Source organism: Stenella coeruleoalba (genome assembly GCF_951394435.1).
Source record: "Stenella coeruleoalba genome assembly, chromosome: 8".
Taxonomy (NCBI): domain Eukaryota; kingdom Metazoa; phylum Chordata; class Mammalia; order Artiodactyla; family Delphinidae; genus Stenella; species Stenella coeruleoalba.
The window spans coordinates 58,944,054-58,969,885 of NC_137154.1; the positions used below are offsets into that span (position 1 = coordinate 58,944,054).

The window sequence follows — 25,832 nt, forward strand, 5'->3', positions numbered from 1 at the left end:
TTGAGATAAAACATTTGAGATTACAGACTTCCTTACAGAAAGCATGTTATAATTGTTTATTTGCTTCTATATGTTTCATTATTCCATAAACTCATCAAGAAGAGAGGTTGTGAAATACTTTCATTTCTGTATTCTTTATTTCCAGGATGATGTCTTCTGTATAATGGGTGTACAGTAAAAGTTTAATGAATACATGGCCATATTCTAATTTCTATAAGTAAAATGGGCATCCACTTGTGCTATCTGCCCTAGTAACATACACATACACACACACACACAGAGAAATGTATATATATAATGCTATTACTCTGCTCTGGTATAGAACTGGTACAATGGGACTTACTGTTTTATTGGATCCTATCGATATTTGACTCATTAACCTAAAATGCTTTGGGCTTTTGGGGTATAAAGTCAAATTCTATTACAAGTCATAATTATTCAAATATAATATATTATGGCGTGTTTCACTTTAAGTCCCTGTCCCAAGGAAGATCTTTTCTGAAAATATTTTTCTTTTTTCCTTATAATGAAAATTGTATTTGCTTTCCACTTACTTTTTAATATCTCTTTTTCTTCAGACATCTTTGCTTAACTTTCAAAGAATCGTATTAATGCAATTTCTTTCAGTACAACTACAAAGTCTAAGTAACCTAGTCCAGCCACAATTGCATGGCTAATGATCAATATCTAAGCAAAAGCAGCCATTCATCTTCAAAAGTCTGAAATTACACCTTTTTTAGGACAAAATGGGAATTTGTTTTAACCTTGAACCAAATTATTGTCAGGAGAAATTTATTGCATTTTAAAACGATAAGATAAACATATTTCAGTACAGGCTCCCATTTCTTTTATGTAAGCCAGTATTTATTTAAGACTATTTTTTTTTCCTCTGTGCATATTTCTGGCTTTTCCATCCCAAGCTGTTTGCTGTTTTATAGCAAATGAAAATATGTTTGCGGAAATTGCATGTAAAACTGTTTATTGAGACTTAAATCTTCTGTGGCTGTTTGTGGTGTTATTTTTTCCCCAAGCCTCACAGTTGTAGTTCTCTCTCTCTCTCTCTCCCCCTCCCCCTCTCCCCCTCTTCCTTCCTCTCTCCCTCTCTCTGTCTCTTCCTCTCTCTCTGTCTCTCTCCCTTTCTCCACCTCTCTCTGCTTCTCTCCACTCCCTCTCTCAACCTCAACTCTTTCACTCTCTCTCTCTCCAAAGAGCCTTTGTGTAATTAAAATCCTGTATCTTCTATACCCTTGGTCTGTCCTTCAATCCAGTCATTTGGCTAGGACACTGTAAGGTAAAGTTCACCTATTTAATGCCACTGAGCAGATGAGTAAAGAAAGGATAGTCACATGCCCAGGATCCCAAATATTTGTATTTTGCATGTAAATATAAGAAGGTAATTTGCATACTATGTTGGTTAGAATTTTGGTTTGGCCACATAAAGAGACTCAACAGTAGCTTAAAAACAGAGTATTATTATTTTCTGAAGGTAAGTCCAAGTGTAAGCAGGTTGGGACTAATACTGCAGGGCCATTGTGGTCCGTAAACAGGCTGCTTCCAATTTGCTACTATGCCACACCTGGGATGCAGTCCAAGGAGCTGGATAGAGAAAAAGAGCTTTGACCCCACCATTTAAACAATAACTCCAAAAGATAGCATGTATCTCTTTTCCCTCTTTTATTTATTTGATGGGAGTTAGTTAAAGGAGGTTACCTGGCTGCTAGGGAGGCATAAAAATATGATATCTATATTTGATGGCCACAAGCCTACCTAAAATTTAGAGATTCCATTGCTGAAGAGTAGAGGACATAAATTAGCAGTCTCTGGAGATTCATTACATTATGTTTATGTCCATGGACAAATGAATGGATTAAAAAATATTTGTATATACATACACTAGAATGTTATTCAGCCTTAAAAAGGAAGGCATCTTGCAATACATGACAACATTGATGAATCTTGAGAACATTATGTTAAAGGAAATAAGCCAGTCACAGAAGAACAAATACTGCACAATTCCACTTATTATATGAAGTATCTAAAGTAATCAAACTCATTGAAGCAAAGAATAAAATGGTGGTACCAGGGGCAGAGGGGAGGGGAAAAAAGTCCCTGTTCAGTGAGCATAAAGTTTCAGTTATGCAAAATGAATAAATTCTAGAGATTTGCTATATAACACTGTGCCCATAACAGTACTGTATCGCACACTTTAAAACCTATGTGGATAAATCTCATGTTAAGTGTTCTTACCACAATAAAATAAAAATTTAAAAAACTCTGTGGCTATCTGAGAAAACTAGAAAATTGCATGGGAAGGCATCAAATGCCTAAATAAATAAATGAATAATCTTTACTCTTAAAAAAATTATGTTTAAAAGAGAATAGAAAGACAGTTTCTATAAAGGGCAGAGAAATAGTATAATAACAAAAGAAGATGTGGAGTGAAAAATGTTTTTTAAGTGAGGCTAATATTCAACATTTTTCTGCTGATGGAACTAAGTTTAGAAAGGGGAAATCTGTTGATTTAAGATAGAGGACAACCACAGGAGTAGAGTTCTTGAATGTGTGATATGAAATGGAGTGAAATAAGTCAGAAGAAAAAGACAAATCCCATATGATCTCACCTATATGTGGAATCTAAAAAAAAAAAAACTCACAGAAATAGAGAACAGATTTGTGGTGCTAAGGGGTGGAGGTGGGAGGGGTAGGGCAAAAGATGAAGGTGGTCAATGTGTACAAACTGCCAATTATAAGATTAATAAGTTCTGGAGATGTACAATATGGTAACTATAGTTAACAATACTGTATTGTATACTTGAAAATTGCTAAGAGAATAGATCAAAAGCTCTCATCACACACAAAAATATGTGAGATGATGGATGTGTTAACTAGCCTTATTGTGATAATCATTTTACAATATATATGTATATCAAATCATTATGTTGTACACCTTAAACTTTTACACAATGTTATACATAAATTACATTTCAATAAAGATGGAAAAAATAAATGGTGCAGACCTTAAATAAGAACAGAGTCAATTCAGTAGTTGCAATAGGAGAGAAGAAAGCTAAAAAAATTTTGGTCCACTTGGTGGCTAAGGGACATGGCAATTTTCTTCATTTACTCAGTCAAATAAGAAGCTAGAGCATTAGGTAAGATGGAAAAATGAAGAGAATGTTGGGTGTTGGAATTTTAAAGTGGGAGGAGAAGATATTAAAATAGTTTTTCAGAGAATTGGATGGAGGACCAAATGACTGAGAAGCTATAAGATAACTTTTTAAAAACCCTAACAATATAAGGTCATAAATTTAACATAGCATGTCAGTGGTAGCATATTTCCTGGAAATATATTCAGCTGTTCAGAGGTAGACATGGGATAGTCACAGAGTTGAAAATTATGATAGTTCAAGTCTTACAGACAAGTCTTCGAAGGGAAAAAAGAAACAGTAAGAGGTTGGTAATGTTTAGAATCAAAACCATGTGATGCTTGCTTGATATGAAAAGAAGTAAAGATATGAGGGGAGTGATAGATAGAAAAATGGTCAAGTCAATGCATTGAAGATTATGACAGAGCTGAAGAATCAGTGGGGTGAGGATATGGCTGGTGTGAGATGAAAAGTTAGAAGGTGGTGATCAAAATGATTTGTATGAGTATGGCTATGGAAATGCATGGCTGAAGTGAGTAAAATCATTGAAAGAAGGGGGTCAAGAGAAAGTTGTTGATGATAGTCCATGAGTTACAGAGAGCAGAGTGGAAGGAGTTGTGCCTAGGATATCTGAGGCAGATTAAGGAATACATGAAGGATTGTAGGGATCAGTGATGACCTGAAAGGCTGAGATTCCTTGTGGTAACATAATCAAAAGAATTGCAGGGCATTATGCAATCAGTCTTAATGGTCACTCGAGGCAAGATGGTAATAAGTTCTAATTATGATCATTAGGGGGTAGGAGGTTGAACTCCTAAGCAGTTTGCTGTGATACAACAGGGATTTTTGTATATGGGATGTGTGGCAATCTCAACAGAAACAAGTATAATTCTGTAGATACCTGTTTAGATTTCTTAGTGCAAAGCAAAGGCCGGGTAAGGAGTAGGCTTATTGGGAGAACATAGATGAGCTGACAGTTTTAAGATGTAGAAACATCTACTACTATGGTAAGACCTTAGCTAGGTGGTCCTGGAGATGTTACCAAGCAGGACCTTGGGGAGCCTTCATGGAACAGACCTCCCCCCAACCTCACTCCATGTCCTCTACATGCCTCTTGTCTGTAGAGAAACTTTAGCCTCCTAGGCCTTCCCTGAGTTCCAAAGAGTAAATTTAATCAGAGAAGTGAGAAAATGCAGAAAGAAAGGAAAACAGTCAAGTAAGACAAAATTATAATAGTAAGCCATTAAACAGAGTCAAGGAACTTTAGTTCCTCCTCAAGAGCTATAGATAATACTCTGACCCATGTCCTTTGAGCTGTTTCGTAGATATGGAAATCCCCATCAGGCGGAAGAAGTTAACTGTATGCTGCCCACAAGCACGTAGATCCTACACGGCTTGGAAACGGAAGGTTGATGATGTTGACTCCGGATTACCTCACCACCAACCAATCAGAAGAATATCCATGAGCTTTTCCCATACCCTACAACTCCCTTCCCTCACCCTGTCTTTAAAAACCTTTCCCTGAAAGTCTTTGGGGAGTTTGGGCCTTTTAAGCACTAGCTACCTGAACTCCTTGTTTAGCGCTCTGCAATAAATGCTGCAATTCCCTTCACCAAAACATGGTGTCAAAAAGACATAAGTGGCTTTACTGCATGTGGGCAAGTGGACCCAAGTTTAGTTCGGTAACAGAAATACAGATGAATCTTAAAGATCCTCTTAAGATATGCATTCTTGGAGCTCTGTCATTTTGCTCACTGACTGATGCAGAGTTACTTAATAGGTACTAACTGTATAAATCTCTGAAAGCCACCATTTACTCTTCCCTAGGCTACACCTCATTTAATCCTCACAATAACTACATAAGGGAGTAATGTAATTAGCTTTATCTACATTTTATAGATAAAGGAACTGACATTTGAAAAGAAAAAAGAAATCTTTCTCAGGTCATGTAGCTAATAAGTGACAAAGCCTGAATTCAAACTCAGAACACCTGATTTAAAGCCTGTATTCTTATAATGAAAAGAAAATGATACAGCCCACCTCTTAGGGAGAAATTCATGTTATATCTGGAAGAAAGGGAGGTGAACTGCCAAATGTAGCACAGTGTGATACCCAAGTGGGCAAGAAGCATAGAAGAGATAACATTTGAAACATATATTGAAGAAACAGTAAAAAATATTCAGATAAGAGGAAGAAGAAGATCTCATTCTAAGCAAGGATATTAACAAAGGGATGGCTCAATGGTGTGAATGAACACAATGGGGTTTTGGAACAATGAGCAGGTTTTGTGATAAGTGATTAAAATGTAGGAGTGTGTGTGTGTGTGTGTATGTCTGTGTCTGAGTCTAACTTCTGGGGGTTTAGAAGGGCTGGATATAAATAATAATGAGTCTTGCATTTAGTTCTAAAAAATTTGGACTTTATCCTGAAGGCATTAATAAAGTATTAAACCCTTTTTTCAAAAAGTAAGCAACATATTTAAATTTCTCGGGTTTTATTTGGAGGGGCGCATGCCACGTGGCATGCCAGATCTTAGTTCATTGACCAGGGATCGAACCTCTACCCCCTGACGTGGAAGCACAGAGTCTTAACCACTTCACCACCAGGGAAGTCCCAGATTTGTGTTTTAGAATTATCCCTTTGCAAAGAGTGTGGATGATTGATTAAAAAGGGTTAACCGTTGAAGGGAGGAGGTGATTGCAATATGTAAAATTGCCTGTGTTGTACATTATTGCTCAGTAAATATTAAGTCTGAAGCCAAAACAACTATTTTTTTCTCATTGCCCAGATATCTGGTTTGATTAACATTTCTCTCAACGTACCAGCTAAAATTGACTAGTTGTGGGGTATCATAGTAACATAATTATACATAGATAAAGATAATCCCAAAATAAGACTCAGAAAGACAGAAATGGCACATAAGCGGTTAGGAATGCTGTATAATGCAACTGGCATTCTGTGTGTGTGTGTGTGTATGTGAATGTTAGTGTGTGTGTGGGGGAGAGAGAGGTGTGAAGGGGCTCAGCAGATGCCAGTCTGAGAAAAGGAAGGTTTAAGCCACATGCAGCTTTGTAGCTAATCTGTGAGGTTGCTGAGGAACAAGCCTATGATTCTCCTGTCACTTCAGTAGAAGACAAATGCCATGTATAACCAAATATTACACCCCAAATGGCAAGACACTGTGAAACAATTGCTCTCACTTTTCTTTTTCTAGATTCACATACCAGTTCATGTGAAAGAGCCTTAGTGATTGGAAATGTCAAAGAGTTAAACGTGGCATGAAGAGGGATACAAACTCTAGGGGAACGGAAAGCATATTTTTATTTTTTAACATCTTTATTGAAGTATAATTGCTTTACAGTGGTGTGTTAGTTTCTGCTTTATAACAAAGTGAATCAGCTATACGTATACATATATCCCCATATCCCCTCCCTCTTGCATCTCCCTCCCACCCTCCCTGTCCCACCACTCTAGGTGGTCACAAAGCACCAAGCTGATCTCCCTGTGCTATGCAGCTGCTGCCCACTAGGTATCTATTTTACATTTGGTAGTGTATATATGTCAGTGCCACTCTCTCACTTCGTCCCAGCTTATCCTTCCCTCTCTTCATGTCCTCAAGTCCATTCTCTACATCTGCATCTTTATTCCTGTGCTGCCCCTACATTCTTCAGAACCTTTTGTTTGTTTCCTTGTTTGTTTAGATTGCGTATATATGTGTTAGCATATGGTATTTGTTTTTCTCTTTCTGACTTACTTCACTCTGTATGACAGACTCTAAGTCCAACCACCTCACTACAGATAACTCAATTTCATTTCTTTTTATGCCTGAGTAATATTCCATTGTATATATGTACCACATCTTCTTTATCCATTCATCTGTCAGTGGACACTTAGGTTGCTTCCATGTCCTGGCTACTGTAAATAGAGCTGCAATGAACATTGTGGTACATGACTCTTTTTGAATTATGGTTTTCACAGTGTATTTGCCCACTAGTGGGATTGCTGGGTCATATGGAAGTTCTATTTTCATTTTTTCAAGGAACCTCCATACTGTGCTCCATAGTGGCTGTATCAGCTCACATTCCCACCAACACTGCAAGAGGGTTCCCTTTTCTCTACACCCTCTCCAGCATTTATTGTTCATAGATTGTTTGACGATGGCCATTCTGACTGGTGTGAGGTGATACCTCATAGTAGTTTTGATTTGCATTTTTCTAATGATTAGTGATGTTGAGCATTCTTTCATGTGTTTGTTGGCAATCTTTATATCTTCTTTGGAGAAATGTCTGTTTAGGTCTTCTGCCCATTTTTGGATTGAGTTGTTTGTTTTTTTGATGTTGAGCTGCCTGAGCTACTTATAATTTTGGAGATTAATCCTTTGTCAGTTGCTTCATTTGCAAATACTTTCTCCCATTCTGAGGGTTGTCTTTTTGTCTTGTTTATGGTTTCCTTTGCTGTGCAAAAGCTTTTAAGTTTCATTATATCCCATTTGTTTATTTCTGTTTTTCTTTCCATTTCTCTAGGAGGTGGGTCAAAAAGGATTTTACTGTGATTTATGTCATAGAGTGTTCTACCTATGTTTTTCTCTGAGAGTCTTATAGTGTCTGGCCTTACATTTAGATATTCAATCCAATTTGAGTTTATTTTTGTGTATCGTGTTAGGGAGTGTTCTAATTTCATTCTTTTATATGTAGCTGTCTAGTTTACAGAACCACTTATTGAAGAGGCTATCTTTTCTCCATTGTATATTCTTGCCTCCTTTATCAAAGAAAAGGTAACCATATGTGCGTGGCTTTCTCTCTGGGCTTTTTACCCTGTTCCATTAATCTATATTTCTGTTTTTGTGCCAGTACCATACTGTCTTGATTACTGTAGCTTTGTAGTATAGTCTGAAGTCAGGGAGTCTGATTCCTCCAGCTCCATTGTTGTTCTCAAGATTCTTTGGCTATTTGGAGTTTTCTGTTTTTCCATACAAATTGAGAAATTTTTTGTTCTAGTTCTGTGAAAAATGCCACGGGTAGTTTGATAGGGATTGCATTGAATATGTAGGTTGCTTTGGGGAGTATAGTCATTTTCACAATGTTGATTCTTCCAATCCAAGAACATGGTATATCTCTCATCTCTTTGTATCATCTTTAATTTCTTTCATCAGTGTCTTATAGTTTTCTGCATACAGGTCTTTTGTCTCCCCAGGTAGGTTTATTCCTAGGTATTTTACTCTTTTTGTTGCAATGGTAAATAGGAGTGTTTCCTTAATTTCTCTTTCAGATTTTTCGTCATTAGTGTGTCGGAATGCAAGAGATTTCTGTGCATTAATTTTGTATCCTGCTACTTTAGAAAATTCATTGATTAGCTCTAGTAGTTTTCTGGTAGAGTCTTTAGGATGCTTTATGTATAGTATGTTATCTGCAATCAGTGACAGCTTTACTACTTCTTTTCCAGTTTGGATTCCATTATTTCTTTTTCCTCTCTGATTGCTGTGCCTTAAACTTCCAAAACTATGTTGAATAATAGTGGTGAGAGTCGGCAACCTTTTCTTTTTCCTCATCTTAGTGGAAGTGGTTTCAGTTTTTCACCATTAAGAAGGATGTTGGCTGTGGGTTTGTCATGTATGGCTTTTAGTATGTTGAGGTAAGTTCCCTCTATGCCTACTTTCTGCAGGGTTTTTATCATAAATGGGTGTTGAATTTTGTTGGGATTATCATATGGTTTTTCTCCTTCAGTTTGTTAATATGGTGTATTACATTGATTGATCTGCGTATATTGAAGAATCCTTGCATTCCTGGGATAAACCCCACTTGATCATGGTGTATGATCCTTTTAATGTGTTGTTGGAATTTGCTAGTATTTCGTTGAAAAATTTTGCATCTATGTTCATCAGTGTTATTGGTCTGTAGTTTTCTTTCTTTGTGACATCTTTGTCTGGTTTTGGTATCAAGGTGATGGTGGCCTCGTAGAAGGAATTTGGGAGTGTTCCTCCCTCTGCTGTATTTTGGAAGAGTTTGAGAAGGATAGGTGTTAGCTCTTCTCTAAATGTTTGATAGGATTCACCTGTGAAGCCATCTGGTCCTGGGCTTTTGTTTGTTGGAAGATTTTTAATCACAGTCTCAATTTCAGGGCTTGAGTTTGGTCTGTTTATATTTTCGATTTCTTCCTGGTTCAGTCTTGAAGGTTGTGCATTTCTAAGAATTTCTCCATTTCTTCCAGGTTGTCCATTTTATTGGCATATAGTTGTTTGTAGTAATCTCTCATGATCCTTTGTATTTCTGCAGTGTCATTTGTTACTTTTCGTTTTTCATTTCTAATTCTATTGATTTGAGTCTTCTCCCTTTTTTCTTGATGTGTCTGGCTAATGGTATATCAATTTTGTTTATCTTCTTGAAGAACCAGCTTTTAGTTTTATTGATCTTTAATATTGTTTCCTTCATTTCTTTTTCATTTATTTGTGATCTGATCTTTATGATTTCTTTCCTTCTGCTAACTTTGGAGTTTTTTGTTCTTCTTTCTCTGATTGCTTTAGGTGTAATGTTAGGTTGTTTATTTGAGATGTTTCTTGTTTCTTGAGGTAGGATTATATTGCTATAAACTTCCTTCTTAGAACTGCTTTTGCTGCATCCCATAGGTTTTGGGTCATCGTGTTTTCATTGTCATTTGTTTCTAGGTATTTTTTGATTTCGTCTTTGATTTCTTCAGTGATCTCCTGGTTGTTAAGTAGTGTATTGTTTAGCCTCCATGTGTTTGTATTTTTTATAGATTTTTCCTGTAACTGATATCTAGTCTCATAGCATTGTGGTCAGAAAAGATACTTGATATGATTTCAATTTTCTTAAATTTACCAAGGCTTGATTTGTGACCCAAGATATGATCTATCCTGGAGAATGTTCCATGAACACTTGAGAAGAAAGTTTATTCTGTTGTTTTTGGATGGAATGTCCTATAAATATCAATTAAGTCCATCTTGTTTAATGTATCATTTAAAGCTTGTGTTTCCTTATTTATTTTCATTTTGGATGATCTGTCCATTGGTGAAAGTGGGGTGTTAACGTCCCCTACTATGATTGTGTTACTGTTGATTTCCCCTTTTATGGTTGTTAGCATTTGCCTTATGTATTGAGGTGCTCCTATGTTGGGTGCATAAATATTTACAATTGTTATATCTTCTTCTTGGTTTGAGACCTTGATCATTATGTAGTATCCTTGTTTGTCTCTTGTGATAGTCTCTATTTTAAAGTCGATTTTGTCTGATATGAGAATTGTTACTCCATCTTTCTTTCGATTTCTATTTGCATGGAATATCTTTTTCCATCCCCTCACCTTCAGTCTGTATGTGTCCCTAGGTCTGAAGTGGGTCTCTTGTAGACAGCATATATACGGGTCTTGTTTTTGTATCCATTCAGCCAGTCTATGTCTTTTGGTTGGAGCATTTAATCCATTTACATTTAAGGTAATTATAGATACGGGTGTTCCTATTACCATTTTCTTATTTGTTTTGGGTTTGTTATTGTAGGTCTTTTCCTTCTCTGTGTTTCCTGCCCAGAGAAGTTCCTTTAGCATTTATTGTAAAGCTAGTTTGGTGGTGCTGAATTCTTTTAGCTTTTGCTTGTCTGTAAAGGTTTTAATTTCTCCATCAAATCTGAATGAGATCCTTGCTGGGTAGGGTGATCTTGGTTGTAGGTTTTTCCCTTTCATCACTTTAAATATGTCCTGCTACTCCCTTCTGGCTTGCAGAATTTCTGCTGAAAGATCAGCTGTTAACCTTATGGGGATTCCCTTGTATGTTATTTGTTGTTTTTTCCTTGCTGCTTTTAACATTTTTTCTTTGTATTTAATTTTTGATTGTTTGATTAATATGTGTCTTGGAGTGTTTCTCCTTGGATTTATCCTGTATGGGACTCTCTGCACTTCCTGGAACTGACTGACTATTTCCTTTCCCGTACTTTCTCAGTCCCTTTCTTTTTCTCTTCTTCTTCTGGGACCCCTATAATTTGAATGTTGGTGCATTTAATTTTGTTCCAGAGGTCTCTGAGACTGTCCTCAATTCTTTTCATTCTTCTTTCTTCATTCTGTTCTGCAGTAGTTATTTCTACTATTTTATCTTCTAGGTCACTTATCCGTTCTTCTGCCTCAGTTATTCTGCTATTGAGTCCTTCTAGAGGATTTTAAGTTTCATTTCTTGTGTTGTTCGTCATTGTTTGTTTGCGCTTTAGTTCTTGTAGGTCCTTGTTCAATGTTCTTCTGTTTTCTCCATTCTATTTCCAAATTTTGGATCCTCTTTACTATCATTACTCTGAATATTTTTTCAGGTAGACTGCCTATTTCCTCTTCGTTTGTTTGGTCCGGTGGGTTTTTACCTTTCTCCTTCATCTGCTATGTGTGTCTTTGTCTTCTCTTTTTGCTTAACTTACTGTGTTTGGGGTCTCCTTTTTGCAGGCTGCAGGTTGGTAGTTCCCGTTGTTTTTGGTGTCTGCCCCCAGTGGCTAATGTTGGTTCAGTGGGTTGTGTAGGTTTCCTGGTGGAGGGGACTAGTGCCTGTTTTGTGGTGGATGAGGCTGGATCTTGTCTTTCTGGTGGGCAGGTCCACGTCTGATGGTGTGTTTTGGGGTGCCTGTGGCCTTATTATGATTTTAGGCAGCCTCTGTGCTAATGCATGGGGCTGTGTTCCTGTCTTGCTAGTTGTTTGGCATAGGGTGTCCAGCACTGTAGCTTGCTGGTCGTTGAGTGAAGCTGGGTATTGGTGTTGAGATGGAGATCTCTGGGAGATTTTCCCCGTTTGATATTACATGGAGCTGGGAGGTCTCTTGTGGACCAGTGTCCTGACGTTGGCTCTCCCACCTCAAAGGCACAGCCCTGATGCCTGGCTGGAGCACCAAGAGACTGTCCTCCACACAGCTCATAATAAAAGCGAGAAAAAATAGAAAGAAAGAGAGAGAATAAAATAAAATAAAGTTATTAAAATAAACAATTATTAAGAAAAAAAATTTTTTAAGTAAAAAAAAAACCAAAAAATAGATGTACAGAACCCTAGGACAAATGGTGAAAGCAAAGCTATACAGACAAAATCTCACACAGAAGCATACACATAAACATACACACTCACAAAAAGAGGAAAAGGGGAAAAAATAATCTATCTTGCTCCCAAAGTCCATCTCCTCAATTTTGGGATGATTCGTTGTCTATTCAGGTATTCCACAGATGCAGGGTACATCAAGTTGATTGTGGAGCTTTAATCCGCTGCTCCTGAGGCTGCTGGGGGAGATTTCCCTTTCTCTTCTTTGTTCGCACAACTCCTGGGGTTCAGCTTTGGATTTGGCCGCGCGTCTTCCTGTAAGTCACCTGAGGGCATCTGTTCTTCACTCAGACAGGACGGGGTTAAAGTAGCAGCTGATTAGGGGGTTCTGGGTCACATCAGGCCTGGGGGAGGGAGGGGTATGGAGTGCGGGGCGAGCCAGCGGTGGTAGGGGCCTACATGACGTTGAAATAGCCTGAGGCGTGTGGTGTGTTCTCCCAGGGAAGTTGTCCCTGGATCACGGCACCCTGGCAGTGGCAGGCTGCACAGGCTCCCGGGAGGGGAGGTGGGGAGAGTGACCTGTGCTCGCACACAGGCTTCTTGTTGGCTGCAGCAGCAGCCTTAATGTCTCATGCCCGTCTCTGGGGTCTGCGCTGATAGCCACGGCTTGCGCCTGTCTCTGGAGCTCGTTTAGGCGGTGCTCTGAATCCCCTCTCCTCGTGCACCCCAAAACAATGGCTTCTTGCCTCTTAGGCAGTTCCAGACTTTTTCCCGGACTCCCTCCCAGCTAGTTGTGGCAGCACTAGTCCCCTTCAGGCTGTGTTGACGCAGCCAACCCAAGTCCTCTCCCTGGGATGTGAACTCCGAAGCTCGAGCCTCAGCTCCCAGCCCACACCTGTCCCAGCGGGTGAGCAGACAAGCCTCTCAGGCTGGTGAGTGCCGGTTGGCAGTGATCCTCTGTGCAGGATTCTCTCCGCTTTGCCCCCTGCACACCTGTTGCTGCGCTCTCCTCTGTGGCTCCGAAGCTTCCACCCCACCACTTCCCATCTCTGCCAGTGAAGAGTCTTCCTAGTGTGTGGAAACTTTTCCTCCTTCACAGCTCCTTCCCAGTGGTGCAGGTGCCATCCCTATTCTTTTGTCTCTGTTTTTTCTTTTGTCCCAGGTACGTGGGGAGTTTCTTGCCTTTTGGGAGGTCTGAGGTCTTCTGCCAGTGTTCAGTAGGTGTTCTGTAGGAGTTGTTCCATATATAGATGTATTTCTGATGTATTTGTTGGGAGGAAGGTGATCTCCATGTCTGATTCTTCAGCCATCTTGAAGGTCCTCTGAAAGCCTCTATTTTTGCTGCTCTGAGGTGACTATATAACATCTACTACAAGAAGTGATACCTTTAGTCACATTATTTTTTCAACAAATATTAAAGGTATGCTGGGTGCCAAGTACTGTAGATACAGGGATGAAACATTATGGTGACTGTGTTCCAGGCACTAAAGTTGGAAATTTGCATATGTTAAATATAAAGCTCCAGGTCAAACAGCTCTTATTTAGATCTGGATTTCAAACACAGCCTCCCACCCTGTGCTACTTCATTATACCACACTGCTTCTGATGACTATGGGATGTTGAGTTATAGGATTTTACATGGGAAGAGATTAACCCTAAATAAGAGAAACCCCAGAAGCCCACAACTTCCAACTTCTAATCTGTGAAGCGCCTTCAGTTTGGTAGAGTAGGTGTAGAACTGATGGTTGGAATTATACCTGGATCCCTATGAGAAAATACTTTCCAATAGTCAGAAGTATCAGCAAATTAAAACATCTTTCTCATGTGGGAGAAAGTATTCCTGCTACTGAAAATATTCAGAGAGGATGACTGGTGAGTCAAAGATGCAGATAGCTTCTAAACTCCCTTCAGATGCTGTTATACTGTTAGTCCATGAAACATGCAAAGGTATATTTGAGAAATATGAAGGCAAGCTCCAAAACAGTATTATAGAAAGAAGCATGGCAATATCTAAATGAAAGAAGCCTTAGAAATCACTAAGTTCAACTCCATCTTTCATTGTACAGATAAAGGAGCAAGAAGTAAATAGGCTGAAGAATGTGCCAGCGGACAACTCTATCAGCACTATCACAAGCAAAGTCTGGATATATGGGACAAAAAGCTTTCAGGAATTCAAATGGAAAAAAAAAGAATCCAGAGCTAGAGGTATCTTCTGTAAGAAGACCTGGAATAGGATGTGGGTATCAGTGAAAGTGAGGATTCTGGACAGATAGGTTTAATGGGAGAGCAATTGATACTTAAGAATAATTAAAGAAAAGAAGGAAAAGAAAAATAAAGTGATACCATATTCTAAATTAACATCTTTAAAAATCAGGTACTCCTCACCAAGCCATTCTGACCAAATAGTGTTTGTATTTAGAACTCAGTGTACCATTGAGAAGGCAGACAAAAGTGATGCTTTGATTTACATTCCATGAAAAGCTGTCTATTAAAGTGGTCATGGGATATTCATATATTAAACAAATGCTTGGGCAATTCTGCCCAAAAGTAATGAATTTCATAGATTTTCTTTAATGTGAAAATGCTGCTGGTCCAAAGCCAGGGATTTCTGTAGATATAATAGGTCATGTGCAGCATTTTATATAAACTCAAGATATATATTTGGATACAAAGCCAAGTTCTAGAATATTTTCATATATTTTTATTTCAATCACTACTTGGATTATGCATTGATTAGGAAAATCCTATTGTAAGTAGAAATAATGCACCAAATCCAAACAATCTGAACAGTATCTTAGCAAACAATTTATTAGATTGATTTAATATAATACCACTTTATCATTGACTGCTATCTTTTTAACCCTGAGCATAATAACTCTCTGAATTTTTGTGTTTTTTCTCAGTAACAAACTTTACTTGCCTAATATTGTTGCTGAAATCAATCAATAAGACACATTTTTATATTCTTTAATATATTTGTTTACTATTTATTGCGCCACTAAATTTACCACTTTTTGGAATAGACATTTGGGACATAAAAATGAATAATGCACATCTTACCTGAATAAATGACCCCAACACAATGCAAAGGAGCTATTGAGTCCTCACAAGATTTTAGCTATGCGAATCATATAACAATTTTTGAGTAAATATTTGCTAGTTGGGTTTTGAATTTACAATGGCAATCATCTTATTGTAAGAATATTATAAAATATTAACGATCAAGAGGGTGAGAGGTTAGTAACTGATGATTAAATTTTGTATACTAGTTTACCATTCATTGAATATTATCACTTACATTTGCTACTCACAGCCATCTTGTGGGGTTAATGTGATTGGGTATTATTACAATACCTATTGCTTAAGCAAAGAAACTGAAGCTCAGAGAAACTGAGTGTTTACACTAATTGGGTCAACATCACTTAGCTAATAAGATGCAGATTTTGGTTATCCGAATTCAAAAGCCAATTGCTTCTTGCTAACTCAGGCTGTCTCTGTGTAAGCAGTGCTATGCTCAAATAAAGCTTGGTGCAGGAAATGGGACTTAAATGTTGTCTATGATTTGACAAGAGATTGGGGGAGAGAATAAAAAGGATTATTCTAGCTTGTATAATAACCAGAAACAATAACTAAATAGTAACTGTTTCTGATCTGAAGTTATTTTCATTGTGAGTTTTCCATTTGCCTTGAGAACCAAGTAAAGCTTTGTCATTAGTGTCTTCTACCCATTTGTCTTAATTATGCTCAAGGGAGTAACTGTGTAACTGGAGATGATAAAATGTTTGCTTTAATTTTACTCATTTGAGGTAATCAAATCTGGCACCAAATGCATTTGTATGTCTGTCTTTAATTATTCCCACCACTGAAGATCTCCATTTCGCTCTATCTCTTTTTGTTAAGACCATTAAGGTGTTAAGTGCAAAGTTACCTCTTGATGGAACAAGGCTCCAGACAGTCTGAGTTGAGAAAAACCAGCACTGTGACTTAATTGTCACAAGATACTGTTGATCAAACATTAGGTAACCTGGGATGGTATTAGATTAAAGAGAAAAAGTCAATGAAGGAAGAACAGTGAGTACTTCAGAAACAATATTCCAGTACAGAGTTTCAACAAAGTTGCTGATATTTTCTTCAAGGTCTTAGAATGCCATAATTTTGAAAAAGTTTATAATTTATAAGATAAAGAAAAAAGGAGAAGAAACATTTTTTAGGTCATACAAATGAAACAGTTTGTTATCTGTATGCCCTTTTAGAAAGATGTCTCATTTAAAGGCACACATGTAAGAAGAGTTTGTACATTTCAACACACTGACTTGATATTAAAAATTTAATCTGTCACTAAAAACTTTCAAAATGTTGATGGAAAATATCTTGTTAGAAGTAGTATTTAATATTAAATGTAAATTTATATTAACCTTTTAAAGTCCATATTTGATAAATGTTATTTTCCATATTTCTCTTTTGGAATTCAGAGGTCTTCATGTTTTCAGTAGAAAACCTCTTTTACTTAATTTGTAATTCTTTTAGAAAATCAATTGAGTTTATCTGTTTCCTTGTTACTTGCATTTCAGAGGAAACACTTCCATTTTACCTGGAAGGTTGCTGAGGACTCTATTTGGGTTTTTTTCTTGGGCAGATATAAAGCTTCAGGTTTTCACACCCTTACTCTTTCCACCCAAAGGAAAAGCCATCCTAGACAAGAGCTCTGAAGAGAAATTTGAGATGAGCTGGACAGAACAACTTTTAAATTCCTCCCAAAGTGTTTGCTTTCATTAAGAAAATCCTATAATTTGGAAAGACAAGCCTTTTACTCTTAGACAGCTCCTTGTGGCTGGGAATAATATTGGTATCAAGAGCTTATTACAAAAAGGCTACATCATTTGGGGATAAATCAGCTGTTGAGATGAAGTTCAGCCTTTTTTCCTTGGGCTTAGCTCTAAAAGCTGAGTTTACAGGGGCTTCCCTGGTGGCGCAGTGGTTGAGAGTCCGCCTGCCGATGCAGGGGACACGGGTTCGTGCCCCGGTCCGGGAAGACCCCACATGCCGCGGAGTGGCTGGGCCCATGAGCCATGGCCGCTGAGCCTGCGCGTCTGGAGCCTGTGCTCCACAACGGGAGAGGCCACAACAGTGAGAGGCCCACGTACCACAAAAAAAAAAGCTGAGTTTACAAAAAAATGAAGAGAAGTACAACCCAGATCTAGGTTGATTAAGACTGAACTTCCGATTCCACAATCTGTAGAACTCCTAAACTCTGTCATTTCTTAAAAGTTCTCATGTTCACTGTCCCATGGCTCTTCTTCAGAACTGCATGTTTTATAAGTGTTAAACATGCTCCTCCACAACAAACCTGGCACATAATTAAGCCTATTACCCTATTTATACCACAGATTCTTTCAGACCATGCACATCATGAGAATTATACTTCATAGATGTCTGAAAGGATCATGGGGAGGCACCAAATCAACATTGTACAGCCTCTGTGACCTTGCTGGATACCCTCTCATCACAATTCTTCATTTCGTTCTTTGATTGGTCCCCTGATAAGCAAAAAACTCCTGCTTTTCTATTTAGTCAAGGAATTAAGATCCTTGCCAATTTAGGACATAAACCAGAAATCCATACTGAAGCACAAAGGTCTTTCAATTAAATAGTTTTTACCAGTGCTTCCCTAATATTTTCTTATTTTGGAGTTCATAGAGAATCATAATATTTATTCAGTATTATGAGATCAACCAACAAGGTGCACTGGGAGCCTAATTTGAATGGCTTGGAGCCTCCAACCACCAGAACATTGAAAGAACCAGCATTCCAGCATGCCCATAATTAAGTCTTTTGAGGTTCAGCAGTGGGCACAGACATGTTGCTCATTCAGATCTGGGCTACGGTCTCCACAGGAGACTGGTGTGGTTATGGAAGAAGAAGGAGAAAGAGAAAAACAATGGTTTCATCTGCATGGTGGAAAAAAATGTTAGAAATTATTAGGGCATATCTCCAGATATCACTTCTCCAAAAAAATTAATGATTACAGAATTTTGGAGTGGAAATAGGACATATTACATTTGCATCTTCAATTCAGCCCTCTCTTCTGGACTCCAACTTCCTACTAAATGGCTCCACTTCTTCGTGTTTTTCGAACTCAACCTATACTACACTGATACCACTTTCTCCACAAAAGTACTTTTTCTACAGTGTTTCCTGACCTCAGAGAATGGTGACAGCAACCATCCGGCTGCATAGACCAGAAATCAGGGCTGCCCTTTCTCCCTCCTCACTCTAAAACTTCCAGTAAGTATTAAGCTCATTCTATTTTTCTATGATTTTCTTTAATTCCTACCCTTGTATCCATCCCTTTCCCAGAAACCAGTACAAGCTATAATTGGCCATCACCCCAACTACTAATACAGCTCTTCTTTGCTCTCTCTCTCTATACCCTCCTTATACCATTTTCCACAATACAGCCCTAGTTATCCTTATAAAAAAGAAATGTGATCATGCCATGCATGGATTGAACATTTTTCTGTGACTTTCCGTTGCTCTAAGATGAAGTCCAACATCACTTGCATGGCTTACAAAGCCCTCCGCAATCCTGTTGTTGACTAACCCCTCTGCCAATTTTCCCTACGTTTATAACCATCAAGCTCTGCTGGACTTTCATCCACTTCCTCAAATATGCCACACTTTCACTTATGACAAAGGATGATAGACCATTATTCAATATCTGGGGGAATAAAAAACTAGATGTTTTGCTTTCTTTAGTGAGGGAGAGCTATGCTGCTAGGCATAATTTCTCTCAGCAGAACAGATCACTGATATTGTATAGGGTTTTAGGAATATGTAGAGTTCAGTAATTGGTGGATTTTCAGGGACCTGTATTAGACCAAATTGGCTGATTGGATTTTCAGAGAATTATAAATATTTAAATACTTGAATGGAGGTATTTTTGATTGGTTGGAACTTAGAAGAGTTTTTACTGGAATATTTCCATTCCTGATTGACTGACTTAAATGTGAGGGACTGTCACAGATTCATCAACTTGTAAGAACATGTTCACTGAGGTGTGAGTTGCCCTTGTTGACTTATTGAAAGAGTTTAAAACATGTTTTGGGTGGCTACTTGTTACCAGGGCTATAGAAAAATGAGTCTTTTTTTCTAGGAGTGTGAGGACGAGTTTTCTTCTCATCTGCCCAGTACTTTTCCTTATTTGCTTAGCATCTGCTTATCTTCAGTATTCAGCTTATTTGTCACTTCCTCAGGGATGGCTTTCATGACATACACCCCACTAAACATCACTGCTTCATCCTACCCTTCCTGTTCCTGACACACAAGTACTACTTCTCTTTCTATGTTGCCTGCTAGACTCTTTCTCCATAAGGAGAGGAGCCTTATCTTTCTTGTTTACCAATGTATATTTCTTCCTACCCATAGGAAATTAAGGTTGGAAAAAGACTACAGTTAGCCTACAATTATGCTCCAGGTCACATAGACTGTATGAGACAGAACCCTCATTCAATCTTAGATTTTCTGGCACTAAAACCAATGCTTCTTCCACCATCCTCCAGGTGCCTCCCACAAGCAATAATAAGAAAATGACAGGAGTCCCTGAAACCTTATTTAAAAAATCACCCTCATTTTTCTACTGTGGCTTGGGTAATTTTTCTTAATTCTGTAACAAACCTTCTTCAGAGCTGAAGAAAAGCACCCCTTGTAAAACTTTCAGCAGGGAGTAGCCACTATATCTCTCTAATACACTGTGCCATTAAATTATTATCACATTATTATAGCAACAATGAGATATGCCCGGGAGTGATGGAATGTCAACCAGTTTCTACAAACAAGAGATATATTCTGTGAAAGAAGTCAGTCAAGCAGAGACTTTCCAAATAACTGGCAGTGTACCAACTCTCACAGAAAGCCAACTGATAGAATTGTGATATAATTTAGAGGGTAGTGTGTATGTATTTTCACCTTTATTATTTTCGTTTTGGGTAAGGAAATTTAGGTCTAAAAGGTGTAAATACATTGTGTGTTATTTGAACAGCTATTAAGCATCTTCATCTACTATGGCTAACACTGATAACGAAGTCAAGGCTCTGTCCATGGTGGGTTTGTTTTTATCAAATACAACTTTGTTTTCCTTTTTTTAAATGCAGGGCTCCATTTTATTTCATTTTAGGATAGCTAAATACTTCATCCAGAACTGCTCAAAACCCCCTTATCTGAATATTTCTGGTCTCAAGATGCAGGCTTCAGTTCCTACACAATACAGGTTTTGATATGCTAAAGCTCAAGTTGAAGTACATAGACATAAATTGCAAAACAGCCCAAGAAGCCTCATCCAAAAAAAAAAAAAAAAAATCAATCCTTGCAGAATAGTGGGCCAAGAAAATAAGCTTAGAATAAAAGTAGGTTTTGCTATGAAGAGAGAAAAGAGATTTTATTTTTTTGAGATGGAATTTTTGGTGATGACTGTGCAAAAACTGCAAAATTATATGATAAGAATGTTTTATTATGTTTCAGGTTTTTGTTCCCAGAGCCCTAATTTCATCCAGTGGTAGGTAATTTTAGGGAAATTATTTTTGTTTTAAAACAACATAATCATGTTGAAGAGCATGAGATATCTGGGTAAGGTGTGCTTTCACACTTCTCTGCTATATTACCTGGCTGTAGCTCTTTGAAAAGCAGTGAAGTACAGGTTGGTGTTTGCTCTTCTTCTTTTCCTATTCTTCTTTGTTTTTCCCTCCAGCCTATCTTCTCTATGATCTTGAATTTTAAGTGGAAAGATCTATATTTCTAAAGTCTCAAAGAGACCAGGGACACAAGAAAACATTTTGTTAGACTGGAAATAGATAGAATTTTTGGCATTAAGGACTGTTAGAATCTGTTGAAACACTTTTTGAAAATACCTGGTACTGAACAATAAAATGATACTTTCACAGAAACCGGAAATGAAAGAAAGCAATTTACCAATGGTTGTTAAAATGACAGGTGTCAATAATAGCCAGAAACATTTTGGGCCACAGTGAAGGAGAAACTCCATAATGATTTTCTGAGCTGACTATGGAAAGATTTGAGTTTCTCTAAATCTGTAGTTGAGAATCACGTCAGAGCAAACTTCTTTTTCGTTCAGCTTTATTGAGATATAATTGACATATAAAATTGTAAGACATTTAATGCACATTGTAGCAATTTGATATATGTATACATTGTGAAGGGATTCCCCCCACTGAGTAAATTAACAAATCCCATCACCTCACATATTTATCTCTTTTTTTGTTTTTTTTTTGGTGAGAACATTTAACTTCTACTCTCTTAGCAAATTTCTATTGTACCATACAGTGTTATCAACTATAGTCACCATGTTTTACATTTAATTCTAAGTCCTTTCAAGAACCTTATTTCCCCCACCCCCTAGCCCCTAGCAACCACTTTTCTACTCTTTGTTTCTGAGTTTGTTTTTTTTCTAGAGCAAAGCTTCTCTGTTAAGTTTTTCTCAGGATAGTATGTCTGGGGGGGGGGAGGGGTGAAGGAAATGTTATACATATAGATTGAAGAATATGAAATACTATCTGTTTTGTAGAAAACTATGAACATAACAATGTGACTAGTGCTAAGTTAGATACAGGCAGCTGGTTCTATGGAAACATGAATGATTATGGGTATTTAACTCCGATTAGTGGGAACACGGAATTCTTAAAAAGGAACAACAGTTCAAAAGAGAGAGTGTGTGTTAAGATACTTTAAAGAAGAAGGATGCTCCATACCAGAAGCATAACATTTAAGAAATTATGGATGACCACAAGAATGGGAAATATTTGGGGGATTACAGATAGTTTAGTATGATGACCAGTGCTTTTGAAAGATTAGTAAAGAGGACGTATTAGCTATTTATTACTGCATAACAAATTACCCCAAACTTAGTGGTTTAAAACAACAGATATTTATTATCTCATGGTTTCTGAGGATCAGAAGTTTGGGAGCAGTTTAGCTGAGTGATTCTGGCTCAGTGTCTCTCATAAGATTGTAATGAAGCTGCATCATTTAAAGCTTGGACTGGGGCTGGAGAATTCCCATGGAGACTTGCTCACATGGCTGTTATCTGGAGTCCTCTCTTCCTTACTAGCTGTAGGCTGGAAACCTAAGTTTTTCACTATGTAGTCCTTCCAAAGGATTAAAAGTAGGAGAGAGAAAACTCAGGATGGAAGCTTAGAAACCTCGGGCTTTATACCCTAATTTCAGAAGTCAATTTCCATTACTTCTGCCGTATTCACACAGATTACTTATGCCAGATTCACAAATCTGCTAATCTGTGCAAGGAGATAAAAGGAGGGTGTGAATTGCAGGAATTGGGGATCACTGGAAGTCATTTTGGAGGTTGCTATTACAGAAGGTAACAGACAATAAAGGGAAGGCAATAAAAGACAATTACAAAGTCAGGTATACATAAATTACTATTTTGAAAATAAACAGCTTTCACCAAGTGTACACATTTGCCTTCCCTTTCTCAACCTGCCCAAAATACACATTCTTGACTTTCATATCTCAAATTCACACTTAGAGTAATTTTATAAGAAGAATAGAGGAATTCATAATAAGAATTAATGAAACAACGAGGAAAATAAGCCTTTTTTTTAATATAAATTTATTTATTTATTTTTGGCTGCTTTGGGTCTTGGTTGCTGCACGCAGGCTTTGTCTAGTTGTGGCGAGCCGGGCTACTCTTCGTTATGGTGCGTGGGCTTCCCATTGCGGTGGCTTCTCTTGCTGTGGAGCACGGGCTCTGGAGCATGGGCCCTAGAGCATGCAGGCTTCAGTAGTTGTGGCTCATGGGCTCTAGAGTGCAGGCTCAGTAGCTGTGGTGCACGGTCTTAGCTGCTCCGTGGCATGTGGGATCTTCCCAGACCAGGGATTGAACCTGTGTCTCCTGCATTGGCAGGCGGATTCTTAGCCACTGCACCACCAGGGAAGTCCCAAGCCATTTTCTTAAATGCTATGTTATTTAGTCGAATTGTGACAGATTGCTTTTATTTCTCTAGAAACATGACACCTAAATGGCTAATCACTTGCAAGTATGTGTGAAGATACCAATGTCTATGTGTGAACTGATTTCTCCAAGTTGTCACAGCTTACTAACCAGTTGTGTTGAGAATAAATTTCATCCCCAGTCTCCACCCTCTTCTTCCCCTGCTGCCTCTCGCTGCCTTCTCCACACTAGACATTGCAGTATTGTCCTACTGAACCTGCACATTTCTCACGGTCTGTAGCTCTGCTCTCCAATATGGTAACCACTAGATTCATGTGATTATTTAAATTTGTATTTAAATTAATTACTATTAAATAAAAATATAAAATATTAAAAGTTCAGTTCCTTAGTTATACGAGGTCCATTTCAAATGCTCATTAGCCATATACGAGTAGAAGTGAGTATATTAGACAGCATCTATATAGAAACTTTTCATCATCACCGAAAGTTTTATTGAAAAACACTTGTCTGTAATATATCCCTGATTGCTTTTTGTTTTCCCTATGAGATACGAATATAGGCTAGACACTATGATTCACCCAAATCCAAACATTATTTTTCCCTTATGTCTAAATATCTGTGATATAGGTTAGTCTGTGACATTTAACTGTTAATTAATTTTGAAAGGCCACAATGAAAATTTTAATTGGTTGTTCCACATCCTTTACAAAGATCACTACAACTATTTAATTAAATATCTATCAGAGAACAATTAATTAATTAGGCCACAGATGTAGGGAAACACCTCATCAGTCACAGAACTCTGTTTTTTTTCTGTATTCGTTTTTTTTTCTTTTTTAGGTGAAAAACCTAATTACTAAGAGAAATTATATACTACGTTTTCTTCAGTCTAGACTTTTATATCTGTCACCTAAGCTTTTATAAAAGCCACTTATTTGTTTTCCCTGCTTTCATACCATCTCACTACCAATCACCCTCACCCTTATCAGATTCTTCTTTCTAAACAATGATTTAATCAAGTTCTTCCCCCTCTTAAAGATATTTTTAATCCTTGACAAATCCCAACTCCTTAACATGCTACACTAAGGCCTGTGTATTCTGTGATCAACCCACCTCCCTATATTTGTCTCCTGCCATATCTTCTCCATTTCCTAAACTTATAAAGCCCTTTCTTCTTTTAAGGCTTTGCACATGTTATTTTTTTCCTCCCTTTTCTTCTTGAAACTCCTATGTATCCTTTAAGGCTCAGCTCAACTATTACCCCTTACAGATTTTATTGGTCAAAGTTAATAAGCTGTCCTTTGTGCTCTGACAGCTCGCAGACATATACCAAGAAATTATTATAGCACTTTCTAACTTGTACCAAAATGTTTATACCCCCCTGCCAGTCTGTATTCTTTTAAATGACCAAGGTTATGTCTTGATGATTATAGATAGCATTCATGACAGTTTCAGCCATCAAACATAGTTTGAGAGTGAATAAATGAATGAATAGATGATTGGCTGTATGAGTGAATGAATGAATGGATACATAAATGTTTACAAAAAAGCAATCCAAGAGAAATCTGGGGTTTTTCATACCTCTTTCTGAGTGTAGCAGTGAACATCAATTGGAATTACTTCTGCCCACATTTTTCTGTGAACAGCATCTATCTCAAACTTCATGGTGACAGCTGTGAATTCTTAAAAGCAATGTTCTAAAAACATGATTGAACCTCCTTGGTCCAGCTAAATAAGTGTAAGTGGACATCTGGTTTATGTTGGCTAAATTGGCTCTTCCCAATAAATTTGGATCTGAAATTAAGAGAGCTCATCCTTGATCAGGCTGTTCTTTAAAAACAAAAAAGGAAGATAGATACATTATCAAATGAAGCTAGAATTGGTTTTATTAGAAGTAATCAAAATAGTCCCAAGTAACATGGCTTCCGTTTAAATCGATCCATTTAAAGAGATGAAGCACTACCATAAAAAGCTTCTGCTGGTACTTTAAAAGATCCTCAAGAACATTCTACAAAATATCTCCTCTCTACTGTTTTACATCAGCAATCTCAAATTCAATCTCCTATCTTACATTTTCTTCCTTTAAAGCATCATTATTTCTTTCTAATTATTTTCCTACATTATTTCTGTCCCATCTTCCACCTCTTAGTGCCTTTCTTATCCCCAGCCTTATCTGTAAGTGGTCTGTAACTCTATTTAAGAAACTTATCTGCTCAATCTTGTATTAATGTAACAATTTGTGCTCTTTATTTATATCCTTGCATGTATCTGACAAACCATTATAATATTAACCACCCAAAAGTGCTGAATTATTATAATTACATGTATTTAACAAAAATCATATATTGCCCGATTGAACATGGTTTGCAACAAATTTCTTTCAACCTACTGATATACTGGTCAATATTCAGTTTATAACATATATTGCTTAGATTTTCTCTCTGTGTGTGAGCTCATCTTGGCCTGTCAACTCTCCCAAAATATCAGTATAGTTCATTTTAGTTTAATGAGCATTTATTGAGAGATTATTATTTTCTAGCCCTTCTGTTAGTTGTCTTTTCTCAAGTGGTCAAAACTTGCAAAGAGAGCTGTATATACAAATAGGCAATTACAATAAGGTGTATCACAGAGGTATGCATTATAGGCAGATCAATCAGCATGAACGAAAACATCAGTCGAAAGATGATTAATGGGAACT

The 25,832-nt window shown here is 37.5% G+C and overlaps 1 long non-coding RNA gene across 1 annotated transcript in view; it reads left to right on the forward strand.

Annotated features, from left to right (window-relative positions):
• LOC307190809 overlaps positions 1–14,306 on the forward strand; it is a 48,835-nt gene extending 34,529 nt beyond the window's left edge. Inside the window, exon 3 of the long non-coding RNA XR_013829547.1 lies at positions 14,220–14,306. This is a non-coding gene — a long non-coding RNA (uncharacterized lncRNA). The remainder of the gene's footprint in view (positions 1–14,219) is intronic.
• Positions 14,307–25,832: the final 11,526 nt, after the last annotated feature.